This window comes from Eschrichtius robustus, chromosome 16 (assembly GCF_028021215.1).
Source record: "Eschrichtius robustus isolate mEscRob2 chromosome 16, mEscRob2.pri, whole genome shotgun sequence".
Classification (NCBI taxonomy): Eukaryota; Metazoa; Chordata; class Mammalia; order Artiodactyla; family Eschrichtiidae; genus Eschrichtius; species Eschrichtius robustus.
The window spans coordinates 84,723,922-84,739,411 of NC_090839.1; the positions used below are offsets into that span (position 1 = coordinate 84,723,922).

The following is a 15,490-nucleotide window of genomic DNA, read 5'->3' on the forward strand; positions in this document are numbered from 1 at the left end:
TTCCCTGACCAGGGATTGAACCCGGGCCACAGCAGTGATAGTGCCGAATCCTAACCACTAGGCCACCAGGGAACTCCTCAAATGGGTGGGTTTTTCTCACACCAACCAATTCTCCAACTCTCTGGACACCAACTGGGTGTCCTACAGTTGAATTCAATTCTGACACTAACTCCCTGGAGTTAGTGCAGACCCCATAGGTAAAGGGCTCAGTCCCACAAGATCACCCCCACCTAGATGCCAGGAATAAGTATGGGGTGCCCACACGTCTATTCAACTTGGTTACAAATAGCTTATTCCCATGACCCCCTCCTCAGATTCCATAATTTACTAGAACGGCTCACAGAACTCAGGAAAACAGTTCACTTACTATCACTGGATTATTATAAAGGATACAATTCAGGAACAGCCAACTAGAAGAGACGCATAGGGCGAGGCATGGGGGGAGGGGTGCTGAGCTTCCATGCCCTCTCTAGGTGCACCACCTCCCAGCACCTCTGTGTGTTCATCCACCCGGAAGTTGTCCAAACCCCATTGTCTAGGGTCTTTATGGAGGTTCCATGACATAGGCACAATTGATTAAATCCTTGGCCATTGATGATTGAACCAGCCCAAGTGCCCTCCCTGGAGGTTGCTTAGGAGGAGTGGGGGGGATAGGGCTGAAAGTTCCAGCCCTTTAGTCACATGGTTGGTTCCACCCTAAAGCTACCTAGGGGGAATTCCCTGGTGGTCCAGTGGTTAGGACGCCACGCTTTCACTGCCAAGGGCTCGGGTTCGATCCCTAGTCAGGGAACTAAGATCCTGCAAGCTGCGTGGTGCAGCCAAAAAAATTAAAAAAAAAAAAAAGCTATCTAGGGGCCCACCCAGAGTCACCTTATGAGCATAAACTCAGGCATGGTTGAAAGGGGCTCCTTATGGATAACAAAAGATGCTCCTCTCACACCAGCACTCAGAAAATTCCAAGGGTTTTAAGAGCTCTGTGCCAGAAGCCGGGACAAAGACCAAATATGTATTACTTATTATATCACAACATCGCAGAGGGGGCACAGGCCGCCTTTGTGCTGCTCCTGTGGAATCAGATCTTTCCCCACCTCTGTGGGCTCCAGACTGGAGAAAGGGGCCACAGAGTCCCGTCCCAGACGGAGGGCTGCCTGAGGCCAGGGTTGGGCGTGCAGAGGGGCCTCTGCAGGAGCTGACCCTGAGTCGTGGAGGACAGCAATCCTGGCTGCTTCTGACCGGATATCCCCGAGGGCCTTCAGGCCACCACGTTACCCCACAGCCAAACCTAGAGCTGCCCCCAGCCCCAAACCCCCTCCTGGTTCCCTGGTCCTCCAGCCCCCGAGTTGAGTTCTGGAGAAGACCCCAATCAACCTCTGTCCTGGACCACAGGCCCCCACAGGGGACGTGCTCCACTTTCTGTGACAGGCACACCCTGGCCACAAAGTTTAAGCCAGCTCCCTGGGACATGCCCAGTGCTGAGCTCAGAGCCCAGCCCGGGGCTGGTGGGGTGCCACACGCCCAACCAACCCAGGCTCCCCGTGGAACCTCAGCTGTGCCTGGGCTTGCTTCCCTGGGCTCTTCTGGGGCCTGGGAGTCCAGGACTGGCTGGAAGGGAAGGCCCGAGCCAGGGTGGCTGGCCCCATAGAGCTGCTGATGGTGATCCCTATGGGGCAGAGAGGGAGCCTCGGCTCCGGAGCCGTGTCGTGGGAGCTGCTCTCAGGGAGAGCTGTGCGGGGCAGCGCCACGGAGCTGCCAGGGCCCTAGGAGGGTCCGTATCCGGGCCCCAGCCCTGACATCCTGTCTGACCCTCCTCAATTTTCTCATCCATGAAAAGGATGGAAGAGATGAGCGGTAGGGACCTCAGGTCACTCAGTCCCTCCGTGTTCATTCATTCACTCATTCATTCATTCATTCCCACACTCAGGGGACAGCCACTGACATCAGTGTTGGCCCTCAAGGACTGCATCAGTGAGAGGCAGACTTGCACAGAGATAACAAGGGGGCCATCGTGGGACGGAGAGCGCTGACACTGCTGCCGGGAGCAGGGGCTGGTGGGGTGACACTGACCACGGGGTGCGGCACATCAACCCACTCAGCCCTCCAGCTCTCAGGCGCACAAACCTGAGGACAACAGACTCAGGGACAATGGCCTTGAGCCATGAAGTGGCACCACATGTCACCTGCTGTCAACCTGATAACTGGACAAACAGATGGGGGCAGAGGGCCTGCTGTATCCCGCTGCCTTTCTGCCTGTTTTTCTGGCGCGCTCTCTCTCTCTCTCTCTCTCTCTGTATCCTCCCCTCTTAGGTTTCTCTGCCTCTGACTACTTCTTTTGTCTCTATTTTTAACTCTGACAAGCCATGGGAACTCTCTCACTCCCTGGGGGAAAACCGTCTGAGCTGGCCCAGAGATGGACACAACCGTTTCCCAATAAACATAAATAAATAAAGATAAAATCAGAAAACTGGCTCCTGTTCCAGGTTTGGGCTCAGTAAGGGAAAAGGGCAAAAGTGAAGCAGAAAGATGAGGGAGGAAGACTATGTGTGTCAGGGATGGGGACGGTTCACAACCCATCACCCCAACCGGCAGGTACAGAGGGGTCACCCCGGGCCCCTCCCCCAATGCCCTTTGCAGCCTCCAGGCTCCCCATCTCCGTGCCCTGGCTCCTCTCCAGACACCCGGTTGTCCCCTGCGCAGGAGCCCAGGTGGCCCCGGTGGACTGTTCTGCCCTCTCTTCCCCACAAGTGTGTGTTTGCACCCCCTCTTTGGCATGGATCTGGAGCTCTCCTGGGAATGCTGGCTCACACAGAAGAGTCTGAAGACCTAGGCGGTGCTGGAAGCCAGGCAGGCAGGAGAGGCTATGAGGCCCGGGAGAGGAAGGAATCAGCTCATCTGGAGTCTGGGGGGTGGGCTGCTTCTGGGTCCGACCCCATCAGCCTAAGCTCCCTGGGGGACACAAGGTTTTTTTCCCCTCTGAATCTCAAGGACTCCAAGAATATCTCCTGGCTGCCCACGAGGCTGCCTCTCCATCCATCCCTCGTGGGATGAAGGGACTGAGAGAGACAGATGGGGAATGGCGGGAACAGAGACCGGGGTACTCAGACCCCCCCTTCCTCAATCCCTGCACCCCACCCAGTCACTCCAGCCCAAGAGAGCGAAGGCCACGCGCAGAGGGCACAGGGACTCAGGAGGGGTGATCCTTGTCCAGCACCTACTGGGCGCCAGGAACTGGCCTGAACAATTCACGTGCGTGAACCCCCAAATCCTTGGGGCAATCCCATGGTTAGCCTCACTTTACAGATGAAGAAATGGGGGTTGTGGTAGGTGCCACCAGGGTAGAAAACACAGGATGGGAATCCAGCTGGGGTGGACACGGAGAGGTCTCAGAACTCCGCTGGAGGGGAGGAGAGGGGGCTGCAGGGCCCCTGGTGGGGAAGGCAGGGGTGGCCAGCTCCCCAACCCTGCCTCTGATCTAGGCAGCAGCCAGGGTGGTCCCCCGTCCTTCCCCCCCCCACCCCCAGGCTTCCTCAGTGGGAGGATGAGGCCGGGCATTTCCACTTCTTTCTGGAAGTTTCCGGAGGTTAATGAGGGCGAAGCACGTAACACCACTCGGGGGATGAAGTTCTGGGAAGAGAGGAACCTGGATCTGGGCTGAGGGCCAAGGGCAGGGCGGGCGGCAGCACCTCTGCTCACGGAGCCTGACCGCCCGCTGTCCCAGGGCCACAGCTTGGCCCTTCTGCCCGGCCACCAGGCCCCTGAGGACTCTGAGGACTTCAGAGACATTGACCGGAGGCCTTCTCTGCCTCGACAGGGCAGGAGACCCCTTCTCTTCCCACCGTGGACCTGCTCCAGCCTGGGCTGTTTGGGAGGTGGACTCCTGGGGCCTGGGGAGCGCGGCCAATATGGCTGTGGTTGTCCCCAGCTGGGCTGCTTGAAGTCTAAGGCGCAGCTGGCGGGGTGAAGGGAAGGGAAGGGGTGAAGGTTCTCAATGCCACCTGGACCCCGGAGGGACGCCAAGCCCACAGCAAAGTCCCAGCGAGTTACAAGCTGCAGGCGGACTGGACCTCGAGCCTATACCTCCAGGCTCAGTCCCCAAGGTGGAGACATTTATCTCAGGCTGTTCTCTCCCATCCCACCTTTCTGTGCATCCCCGGCTGCCTGTCGTCCTGCCCGGGCTGCGTGCTGGGCACCAGGGACAGGAACAGCTTGACCACAGCCCCCTGTCCTATGGGAACAAGGTGGCCAAGACAGAGGGACAGACCCCAAGTAGGCAGTCCCGAAGTGCCATGGGAAGCATTCCCAGCCTGCAGGAAGAAAGTTCTGTGCCCTTTTAGGGGAGAGGGCTCTCTCCTTGCTGACCAACCCAGTGGGCCCTTCCGCTGTGAAAGGGACCCCTGGGCCCACAGGGATGGCAGGAGTGAGGTCAGGACAGCTGTCCAGCTCTCCCAAATAAGACCAAAGGATCTAGAGTTTCTGCTATTGGGCGGTGCAACACGGTGGGTCCACTGCGGAGAGGGTGGGGACAGGTGTGACATGCCCACAGAGGGACAGCAGGAACTTACCTGCTTAGGACTCAGTGTTCTCATGTCCCCCTAGGACCCAGCAGTTCTGCTCATGGTATTTCCTCCATAGAGAGAAACTTGCGCTCTTGTCCAGAAGTCATATCTAAGAATGCTCATGGCAGCCTTATTCATAACAGGCCCAAACTGGACACAGTACAGAGGTCCGTCCATGGGCAAAGGGCATTGTGGGAGCTCCATCCGCACTGTGGAATACTATTCAGCAATGATGAAGTGTGGAGAGTTGACCCAGGCAACCACGTGGATGACTGTCCTGGACTTTATTACACTGAGAGAAGCCTGACGCGGAGGAATCTGCACTGTGTGATCCCATCCATAGGGAGATCAGAACCAGGCAAGACTAACCAGGGGTGATCAAGCTGGGGTAGAGGTTGTCCCTGGACTGGGGCACGAGAAAGTCTGCTGGAGGCTGCAAATGTTCTAGATCTTGGGCTTCCCTGGTGGCGCAGTGGTTGAGAATCTGCCTGCTAATGCAGGGGACACGGGTTCGAGCCCTGGTCTGGGAAGATCCCACATGCTGCGGAGCGACTAGGCCCGTGAGCCACAATTACTGAGCCTGCGCGTCTGGGGCCTGTGCTCCGCAACAAGAGAGGCTGCGATAGTGAGAGGCCTGTGCACCGTGATGAAGAGTGGCCCCCGCTTGCCGCAACTGGAGAAAGCCCACGCACAGAAACGAAGACCCAACACAGCCATAAATAAATTAATTAATAAATTAATTTTAAAAAAATGTTCTAGATCTCCATCTGGGTGACGGTTACCCAGGTGTATACCTGTGTAAAAATCCATCAAGCTGTTCACTTAAGATGTGTGCGTTTGGGCTTCCCTGGTGGCACAGTGGTTAAGAATCCGCTTGCCAACGCAGGGGACACGGGTTTGAGCCCTGGTCCAGGAAGATCCCACATGCCGCGGAGCAACTAAGCCTGTGCACCACAACTACTGAGGCTGCGCTCTAGAGCCTGTGCGCCACAACTACTGAAGCCCGTGCGCCTAGAGCCCGTGCTCCGCAACAAGAGAAGCCGCTGCAATGAGAAGCCCGCGCACCGCAACAAAGAGTAGCCCCCGCTTGCCACAACTGGAGAAAGACCTCGGGCGCAGCAACGAAGACCCTACGCAGCCAAAAATAAATTAAAAAAAAAAAAATGTACGTTTTACTGTAAGAAAAGGAGTCCATGTTTATTCAGCAAGTATCTGTCACTGTGTGCCACCGTGGCCACAGCAGGGAACAGACAGAGGCCTCTGCCCCTGGGGAGCTTGGGGGGTGGGGAGCTGTCTGCTGCCCTGGGAGGCTGGTCCTTCTGCACGGAGCACACCGTCAGCCTGGCCGCCCCCCACTCAGGCACAGGCCAGAGAGACATGGGTGGAGACCAGCAGGGGAGGGAGGGGACAGTCACACAGAAGGTCCCAGGGATGCCAGGAGGGACAGTGGAGGTCCTGCTGAGGGCGGGTAGGGCAGGGGGACCCCGGTGAGCTGAGGGCTGAAGGGCGCCCAGAGGCCAGGGTCCCAAGTGCCCAGGTAATAGGAAAGGACCTTTGTATTCTATTACAAGTTAATCACTAAAGAGATATTGCCTTTACGCTTATATTATACATAATGGCCCATCTCTGGGAACCCTGCCTCCCAGGTAATGAGCGTTAAGCTAAAATACCTTTGATTAGCTCACGGGGAACATCCTGACCAGGCCCACCTGTGGATGACTGTAGGAAGGAAAAAATTAACACATCCCCTCCAGAGTCTGGCGGGAACCAGGACTTCACCTCCTTCCCTTTTAGTGTAAAAGAAGCCTGATTTCTAACTTGGGGAAGATGGTTCTTTGGGACACGAGTCTACCATCTTCTCAGTCTGCTGGCTTTTAGAATAAAGTTGCTATTCCTTGCCCCAGCAACTCATCTCTTGATTTATTGGCCTGCCCTGCAGTGAGCAGTATGAACTCGGACTCGGTAACACCCGCAGAGCACCGGAAGCTGTGAAAGTGGAGAAGCTGACGTGGTGGCAGTGGAGAGCCCTTTGAGCAGGGGTGAAGGGTGTGCTGCAGCCCTCCAGGAGCCGCCTCCCCATCCTGTCCCACCCCCCTCCGCCAGCCGCCCACTCCCCCACCTCACCGTGGCTCCAGGGCTCCTGGTGTCTGTCAGCCCAGCCAGGGCCTGTCCAGAGCTGGAGCAGGGAGGCGGTGGCGCCAGAAGCCACGACAAGTTTATGTTCTGGCTCCTGCTCTGCTGGCCCCATGCCGAGTCCCCTGTCCTGCCCATAGTCATGCTTCTCCCCTGGGAGCTGGCAGAGGCTCAGCCAGGATTCTGGAGTTCAGGGTCTCCTCAGAATCACGCCATGCCCCCCAGCCCTGGGCCATCTCTGCTCAGGGGGTGCCCTGAGAGCTGTGCCTGGCCCCTGTGCCCCCACCTCCCAGCCCCAGCCCTGCTCCTTCAAGTCCAGCCTGGTGCCACCTCTTCCAGGAAGTCCACTCGGAACATGTCTACCCTCCATGGAAAGGAGGTGCCCTTGGTTGCTCCGAGAGGCTAGGGCAGAGGTCTGGCCCAAAGACTCTGGATTCCCAACCTTCATCTTTCAAAACCCAAGACTCTTGGTTTTCCACTTGCCTTGGCTCATTTTTCCGCTTTGGGAAGGGGCAGTTTTCACCCACAGGGGCTGGGGCTGAGGGGCTTAAGTGACTGCAGGTCTGGGGAGGCCTCAGAGAAAGGGGACCTCTGAGCTCCTCCTAGCAGCCCTGCTCGGCCACTGTTGGGACCCCCATGCCCACAGGGCACCTCAGGGACACCAGTCAGCAGCTCTGTGTGCCTGCCCTGCCCACCTAGGCTTCGGCCCAAGACCACTCTCGGCCACCTTGGGACCTGCAGCCTCTCCACGCCCCTGCACAAGGGGTCCCTGGGGAGAACTGGCAGGGAGCAACATTCCACTTCGCTCTGCCCCCAGCTCAGTCAGGGTCTAGAACGTTCCCTGTGTCTCTGTATTTTCTCTTTCTGACTTCCTGTCTGTCTGTCTCTCTGCTTCTGTTTTTCTCCACTTGTTTCTCTGTCTTTTTCTCTGTCCTCCCAGGGAGATTGGGGGCCATGCTAGGAGTGGGTGACTTTGTCAAAATGCCTTTGCAGCAACTTGTCTACAAAGCAGACATAACACCAGCCCTTTGTCCCAGAGTTGCGGTGAGGATCAAGGACAATGAGGCACGGCCTGCACACAGTAGGCGCTCGGTCTGTGGCTTCCTCGTCCGTAAAAGGAGGATGATGGGAACAGCCCCTGGCTCCTGCTAGGACTAGTGAGAGGATGTTCCCGAAGTTCTCAGCACAGAAAAGTGCCTCCTGAGCTCTGCTGACATCAGCGAGCTCTACTCATAGCCATGCTACGAGGTGCCCCGCTACCATTGCCCCACTTTACAGATTAGGCAGATGAGTCTCAGAAAGGCTGAGTTACTTGCCCACAGTCACACAGCAGGTCTTATTATAGTAGTGGAGCTACGATTTGAACTCTGTGGTCTGGCTCCAGGGCCCACGTGCTTTACTGTGGGCCTCAGTTTTAAACTTGTATTTAATGCTCTCTGACTAAATGGGGCAGGCGGGGGTGTCGAGATTGGCCTGGCAGGGGGAAGCTGGGAACAGAACCTGACCGGCCTGTGAATGACTCTCAGCCAGCCCCCTCCAGGCATCTCACAACTGGCCGGTCCAGACCTCTTGGCACACCGCTGTCACTCGGCCTGGAGCCTGCCAGGGCTCCCCCCGTGGCCCCGGGCTCGGTCTAGAGCTCTGCACTCAGCCTCTGTGGGTCCATATCTGGGCCCCTCTGACCCCTGTGTGGGGGGGTGCCCTTGCCCCCCTCAGCACCTGCACCCAGCTCCCTCCCCCCGCCCTGCTCCTCCCTATGATCCACTGTCTATGGCTTTCTCTCTAACTTACAGCAATGCCTGCGCTGCCCTATTCTCCTGGGTCCTGTCTCCTCCCAGAAGTCCTCTCTTGGGTCCCGGCAGAGACTTGGCATTGGGGGGGGGGGCAGGACAGAAGGGTGGCATGAGAAGGCCTTTCCTCTGGGCAGGGACAGCTTCCCCGGGAAACCCTGTGGGCAACGGGCCTCCAGCTCATTACAATCCTTGAAGTCTGGGGAAGGGGAAGGGCACTGGCTCCAAAATACAAAAAAAAAACCCAAATTTTAAAATAGTAAATGTTTACTTAAATTTCTTCTAAATGTCAGTTTCATCCATTGTTAAATTTAGCATTTTAAGACATGTCACTGTGCTTGAAAACAATTTGTAGGTCACATTACATTCTCTCACTTTGGAAGAATCCCCAAGATTCCTAAGAACGCACGATGTTTGTGGAGAAATCAAGGCCAGCAGCAAATCAAATGAGTTCCTGGAATCCAAAGAGTTTCCAAAGCTAAACTATAAAATTATTTTCAAATATTTTTACAGCCACAGAAATGCATATAAAGTTGGGACATATTTGCATTTTTTTGATTGTGGTGAAAAAGAAAACAAAAAACATGTAACATAAAATGTATCACCTTAACCATTTCGAGGGGCACAGCTCAGTACTGCTAAGTACATTCAGATTGTTGTGCAACCAGTCTTCCGAAGTTTATCATCTTGCAAAACAGAAACTCTATACCCATTAAGCGACAACCCCCCATTCTCCCTCCCTGAGGCTCGAACCCTGGCAACCACCGTTCTACTTTCTATTTCTGAGTCTGACTGCACTAGACATCGCATATCAGTAAAATTGTATAGCATTTGTCTTTTGTGACTGGTTTATTTCACTTAGCATAATGTCCCCAAGGTTCATCCCTGTTGTAGCAGGTGTCCGGATTTCTTCCTTTTTAAAGGCTGAATTATATTCCACTGTATGTGTATAGACCACATTATCTTTATCCATTTATCCATCAGTGGACACTTAGATGGCTTCTAGCTCTCTTTTTTTTTTTAATTTATTTATATTATTTATTTATTTTTGGCTGCGTTGGGTCTTTGTTGTTGCGCACGGGCTTTCTCTAGTTGTGGTGAGCGGGGTCTACTCTTCCTTGCGGTGCATGGGCTTCTCACTGCAGTGGCTTCTCTTGTTGCGGAGCACGGGCTCTAGGCACGTGGGCTTCAGTAGTTGTGGCTTGCGGGCTCTAGAGCGCAGACTCAGTAGTTGTGGCGCACGGGCTTAGTTGCTCTGCAGCATGTGGGATCTTCCTGGACCAGGGCTCGAACCCGTGTTCCCTGCATTGGCAGGAGGTTTCTTAACCACTGTGCCACCAGGGAAGCCCCGCTTCTATCTCTTGACTACTGTGAAAAAAAGCTGCAATGAACAAGGGTGTGAAAACCCCTGTTTTCACTTCTTTTGGAAATATATCCAGAAGTAGGATTGCTGGATTATATGATAATCCTATTTTTAATCTTTTGAGAAACATGGTATGGGTGCCTTTTTTAAAATTTATTTTCCAGTTTTACTGAGATATCATTGACACTCAACATTTGTTGTAGGTTAATGATTTGATATAGGTATGGACTGGGAAATGATCACCACAATAGTTTACATCCGTCACCACATATAGTTGCAAGTTTTTTCTTGTGAGGAGAACTTTTAAGATCTACTCTCTTCGCCACTTTCAAACATACAATACAGTGTAGTCACTATACATGACCTCCCCAGGACTTATTTATCTTATAACTGGAAGTTTGTACCTTTGGACCACCCCTCATTTCCCCACACACACACACCCCACTGGGTGCATTTTAAAATGTTTATTGGGGTGTAGAGTGGAGCCCTGGCTGATGCAGCTCCAAAAATAGTCCTGTGTGATGGGCAAGGCAGGCAGGAGATCCAGAAATAAAATTTTAATTTCCTATCTCTCAATGTAATCTTGATCAGACCCTCACTTCTCATCTCAGCCAATTCGGATCCGACCCCCTCCCTGGGGTAGCACCCAGGGGGCTCACCTTTGTCTAAGCCTCTTTCCCCATCCCTGGCAGAGGCTGGAGGGGCAGCTGGTCCTCCTGGCCCTTCCAAGTCTCCTCTGATGCTCAAAAACCCAGACGCTGCAATTCAAACACTTTTTTCTTTCTATGCTACTGATTTGCCGTGAATTTCATAGACATGCTTCGAAACTCAAGAGCTGCCTCCTGTCCTGTGCCAGGAGCACTAAGACTTTCACGAGGCTTAGGCACTTTTGCTAGTGTGGGTCAAGGTCTTAAAACTTATATTTTACGACCACTTTGGTATAGAGATGGATGCAATCCAGGCTGGATTCATTGTTACATATTCATTCCTATTCATTCTTCCTTCTAATTCTAAAAGAAATTGAAACATTTTGTAGGTCCCTAACAATATGTGGGCAGGGATACTCGATTCAAATGACGTGGGTTAGGGGCACAGGAAGTTCAGGGTGGGAAGGAGACCCACATGCTAACATTTCAAAATGTCAACCCACTGAATTTCCAGCACCCAAGTCCATCCACGTCACTTTTCTGCTCCAAACCCTGCCCAGGAGAACATCCGAGCTCCCTCCCAGCAGTCAAGACCCTTCGTTGGCTGGTTCTCATCTGCCCTTGCAGGCTCAGGTACCATAGGCCTCTGACACCTCCCTCTTGGACGTTTCCAGAACACCCCAGCCTTCATCACTCCCGCACACCTTTGCTCAGGCTGCCCCCTCCACTGGGAGCATCCCCTTCCCACCTGGACCACATCATGCACACCTGTGCATCCTTTGAAAGCCAGCTCAGATGTCACTTCCTCTTTGAAGATCCTGCGCCCCCTCCCTCCTCCGTATTCCTCATTCATTTCTCTGCTGTAGCACTTACCTGCCCTTTGATGTCCATCTCTTCCCTTTGACTGTGAACCCCTTGAGGGCAGTTGGTTTTCCCATGGATCCCCAGCACCCAGCACCAGTCCTTGAATGCTGACTACATAAGCAGATGAATGAATGAATGAATGAATGAGGGAAATAGGAAATGAGAGCAGTGGTCCGCTTAGGAAAGGGATCCCCTCTGTAGCCCCCCCACAGATGGAGGGTCTGGACTGATGGTGGAGCCAGGCTGAGCTCCCCTCCCTGTCCCACCCTCTGACTCACCCCCTCCCCAGAGACTGGTTTCTGGGAAAGTGCTGGAAGCTCGGCTTGCCTCCCTGGCTGAATCCTCTGTGTAGACCCCATTCTGCCCCAGGAGTCCCCGTGCTCAGAGGCTGTGCTCTGAGGACACTGGGCCAGGGACCAGGCAGTGCAGAGGAGAGGGCCTCGCGTGTCAGTGGGGATGGGGTCGGGGTGGACAGCAGCCTGAGGCCCTCCCGGCAGCCCCCACGGAGCCTCCTCCCTTTCTTCTGAAGTGGAGTGATGCAGGACGCCGGGCACCACGGGAACCACCGGGAAAAAAAGGGATCACAGCACCTACTCACAGGTTGTCATGAGAACCAAATGAGAAAACCATGGGTGCCCAGAGTCCAGGTGGCATCTAGTGGGTGCTAAAGGGATGTCATCTGGGGTGCAGCATGGAGAAGTTCAAGACCCTGCAGGGACTACTGTCACCCTTGGGGATGCCCAGCACCTGAGCCCCCTTCCTCTGTCCAGGGCCTTCCTCCCTCCCCCCACCCCATCTTCGGAGGCAGGCCCCTCCCGGCACAGATGTTGACAATGCTGTCCCAGCCTTCCCAGCTTCGTGGGGACGCAGGGGGTGCGGCTGGGTAACAGCTGTGGTGGCAGCACCTGGCGTCCAGAGTCGGCATGAGATGAGGGGTCTGGCCAGGGCGTCAGTGGGGGTGTCCGCACCAAGCCGCTTCGGGCATGTGATTTGGGGCGTTGTCCCTCGCTGGGTGTGGCCTTTGGGCCTGGTTCTCTGGCTTTCCCGGAGAATCCATGACACACTCAATAGCCTCTAATGAACCCCTTTCTATTTAAATTAGTCCGAACTGGTTTCTGTTGTTTCGAACCAGAAATCTGGGAAGTGCGGCCCCCAAAAGCTAAGGGGATTGTGGGTAGCATCATTAAAGATCTAGTGCCCAGAAGAAGGGAGGGTTTGATCTGTTCATGTCTGCTCTGTGGAGCACAAAGCACAGAAGGGAGGCCCAGCTCCACTCTGGAAGCTATACTCCAGAAAGGCTCGTGACAAAGTGGAGGTTTCTGGGGGACAATGACCAGGTCAGCGTGGGTCTAGAATTCACAGGGGGGAGGGGAGCCTGGCTTGGAGCTGAGTAGGCTGGAGGCTCTGGGGAGAACAGCCATGGTTTAGGCCCCAAGGACCGCTCTGGCAGCTCAGGGGGTGTGGGTCCAGGCCTTGCTCACAGTTGGACTAGTTTGACAATGGACAGAGCTGCCTTTAGAGGGGGTAAGCTCCCCAGCATTGGAGGTAAGCAAGGACTGGGTCCTGAAGCAGACAAAAGAAGCCTAGCCTGGGCTTCCCTGGCTTGGCTTTGGGGTGTGTCTCCCAGCTCAGTGAAGAGAATATCTTTTTTTTTTTTTTTAATTAACTTATTTTATTTATTTATTTTTGGCTGTGTTGGGTCTTTGTTGCTGTGTGCGGGCTTTCTCTAGTTGCAGCGAGCAGGGGCTACTCTTGTTGCGGCGCGTGGGGCTTCTCATTGCAGTGGCTTCTCTTGTTGCGGTGCGTGGGGCTTCTCATTGCAGTGGCTTCTCTTGTTGCGGAGCACGGGCTCTAGGCACGCGGGCTCAGTAGTTGTGGCACGCGGGCTCAGTAGTTGTGGCATGCAGGCTTAGTTGCTCTGCGGCATGTGGGATCTTCCCGGATCAGGGATGGAACCCGTGTCCCCTGCACTGGCAGGTGTGTTCTTAACCACTGCATCACCAGGGAAGCCCCGAAGAGAATACCTTGCAGCAACACCCAAACACTAGATTTGGCAGAGGCCCTCCCTGCCCACCACCCACCAACCAGGCCTCAGTACAGCCCACGGTGGTGGGGAGTGAGCCCCCAATTTACCAAGAAGCCAACAAACTTCTTCTCACTCCCCAGGGGGCCTCGCCCAAACCCAGGGATGGGGGCACATGCCTGAAGGATGAACAGGCAGAGGGGGCAAATCTCAGTAACTGAGGATGACTGATAAGGGCCTTGATAAACCACCTGAAAAAATAGCCCTAAGTACACTGAGAAACCATTATTTTCCTACTGATCACTTAGCCAAAGATCACAGATTGATAATTAGCGTGCTAGCGAGGACACAGGGGAGCTGGCACTCTCCTGTATGTTGATGGCTGTGTACACTGAAACCACCACTGCAGCAGGAAATTTGGCAAATCCTACGGAAGTCCCGCCCACACATGTCTTCTGACCTAGGGATTCCATTTCTAGGAATTTATCCTTGGTTACATTTGCTCACGTGCAAAATGACGTGTGAGCCATGCTATTGTTCGGTGAAAGCAAATGATGGCGGCAACCTGCTCATCCACGAACAGGGGACATCAAAGAGATGATGGATGGTACCTCCACACAACAGAAAACTGGGCAAGTGGCAAAGAGACCAAGGGTGTTTTTTGTGTACAGATATGCACGGCTCTCCAAGATAAAATAAGTGAAACTCTCAGTGTAACCACTAAGCTACTATTTGTGTATGAAAGAAAAAGACACAAACCACATGTCTGCTGATGCGCTGTAGGCAGAGACTGTGTCCAGAAGGATGCACAAGGGATCAGGAATAGTGGCTGCCGCAGGGGAGGCAAGCGGCTGGGAGAGAAGAGAGACTGACTTGTCACTGAAGGCATTGTAAACCTTCAATACCTTCTGAATTTGGAAAAGCATGCATGTAGTGTATAAATAACAAAATAGGAAAAGAAAACAAAATGTGACAGGAAATAGAACCTGCTAGGCACTCTGACACGAAGTGTGTCCTGGGTGTTTTGGGCAGGTGTCACTGCTCCCTCTTTGCAGGTGATGAAATGGAACCAGCTCGGAGAGGTTCAGGGAGCCACCCAGCGTCACCCAGCAAGGGAGTAGTGGGGCTGGGGCTAGGACCCAAGTCTGCAGTCATGCTTGGGGCACTACCTTCACCGGGAGCCAGCTGCCCAGGGCCAGTCGTTGCTGTGCCAGCCCCGGACTGTGACCTCTAGATCTGGGAAGGGGGACAATTCTAGAAACTCAGCTCTAGACACCGAGTCTGGGAGAAAGATCGTGCCCCCTGTGGAAAGGCCCTCAGTCACGGAGTTCTGGGGAAGCCAGGCCTAGCCCTGCCAGGGGAGAGCTGTGTGACCTCCAGCAAGTAATTTCCCCTCTGTGAACCTGAGCGCCTCATCCAGGTTCCCACTGAGGGGATGTAAAAGCCGTAAATGAGGTGACGACTGAGAAAGCTCCCTCCTCGCAAGCAGGTTCACCCAAATAATCCAGGTCTTTCAGACTGGCCCCCGCACCTCTGGATCCCCCAAATCTCTGAGCTGTCCTGCTTCACCTCCTTCTGGGTCCACGCAACTCTAACACAAACACTCCTATTTAAGTTCATCCGATTATTCATCCATTCAATTTACACCTTTGCAGGGCCTCCAAGCGTCAGCCTCAGGTGGCCAGGGCTATCCTCCTCTCACGACCCCACCCGCGCATCCCCGCACTTGCTCACGCCTCCCAGAGCACACTCGGGCTCACAGCCCTTGAGCGCCTGGGTACAGGCACTCGGACCACGCCCTCCGCCCACAAGGACCCGTGGCGCAAGTCACCGGGGGCCCTACAGCTCCACTAGTCTAGAGGGGCGCCCATCGCCCCTCAGCTCCAGCCTGCGCTCCCCAACCCCTCAGCGCAGACCCCTCCCCTAAACCGCCCCAGGTGCCCAATGAGCGCCGCGGCTCGGGCCTGCCCCGCCCACCCCCGGGGAGCCCCGGCTTCCGATTGGTCCGCCCGGGCGCTGTGTTCCCCCCCCCCCTCCTCACATGGGGCGGGGGCGGGGTGAATGAAGTGGGAGCGATTCCTCCGCCCCCGCGCTTACCTACCAGGCCCAGCGGGGCC

General features: G+C 54.8%; 1 non-coding gene across 1 annotated transcript; it reads right to left on the bottom strand.

Annotated features, from left to right (window-relative positions):
* On the bottom strand, positions 1–72 carry TRNAD-AUC (transfer RNA aspartic acid (anticodon AUC)). Its single transcript has one exon. It is a non-coding gene; the product is annotated as a tRNA-Asp (tRNA).
* Positions 73–15,490: the final 15,418 nt, after the last annotated feature.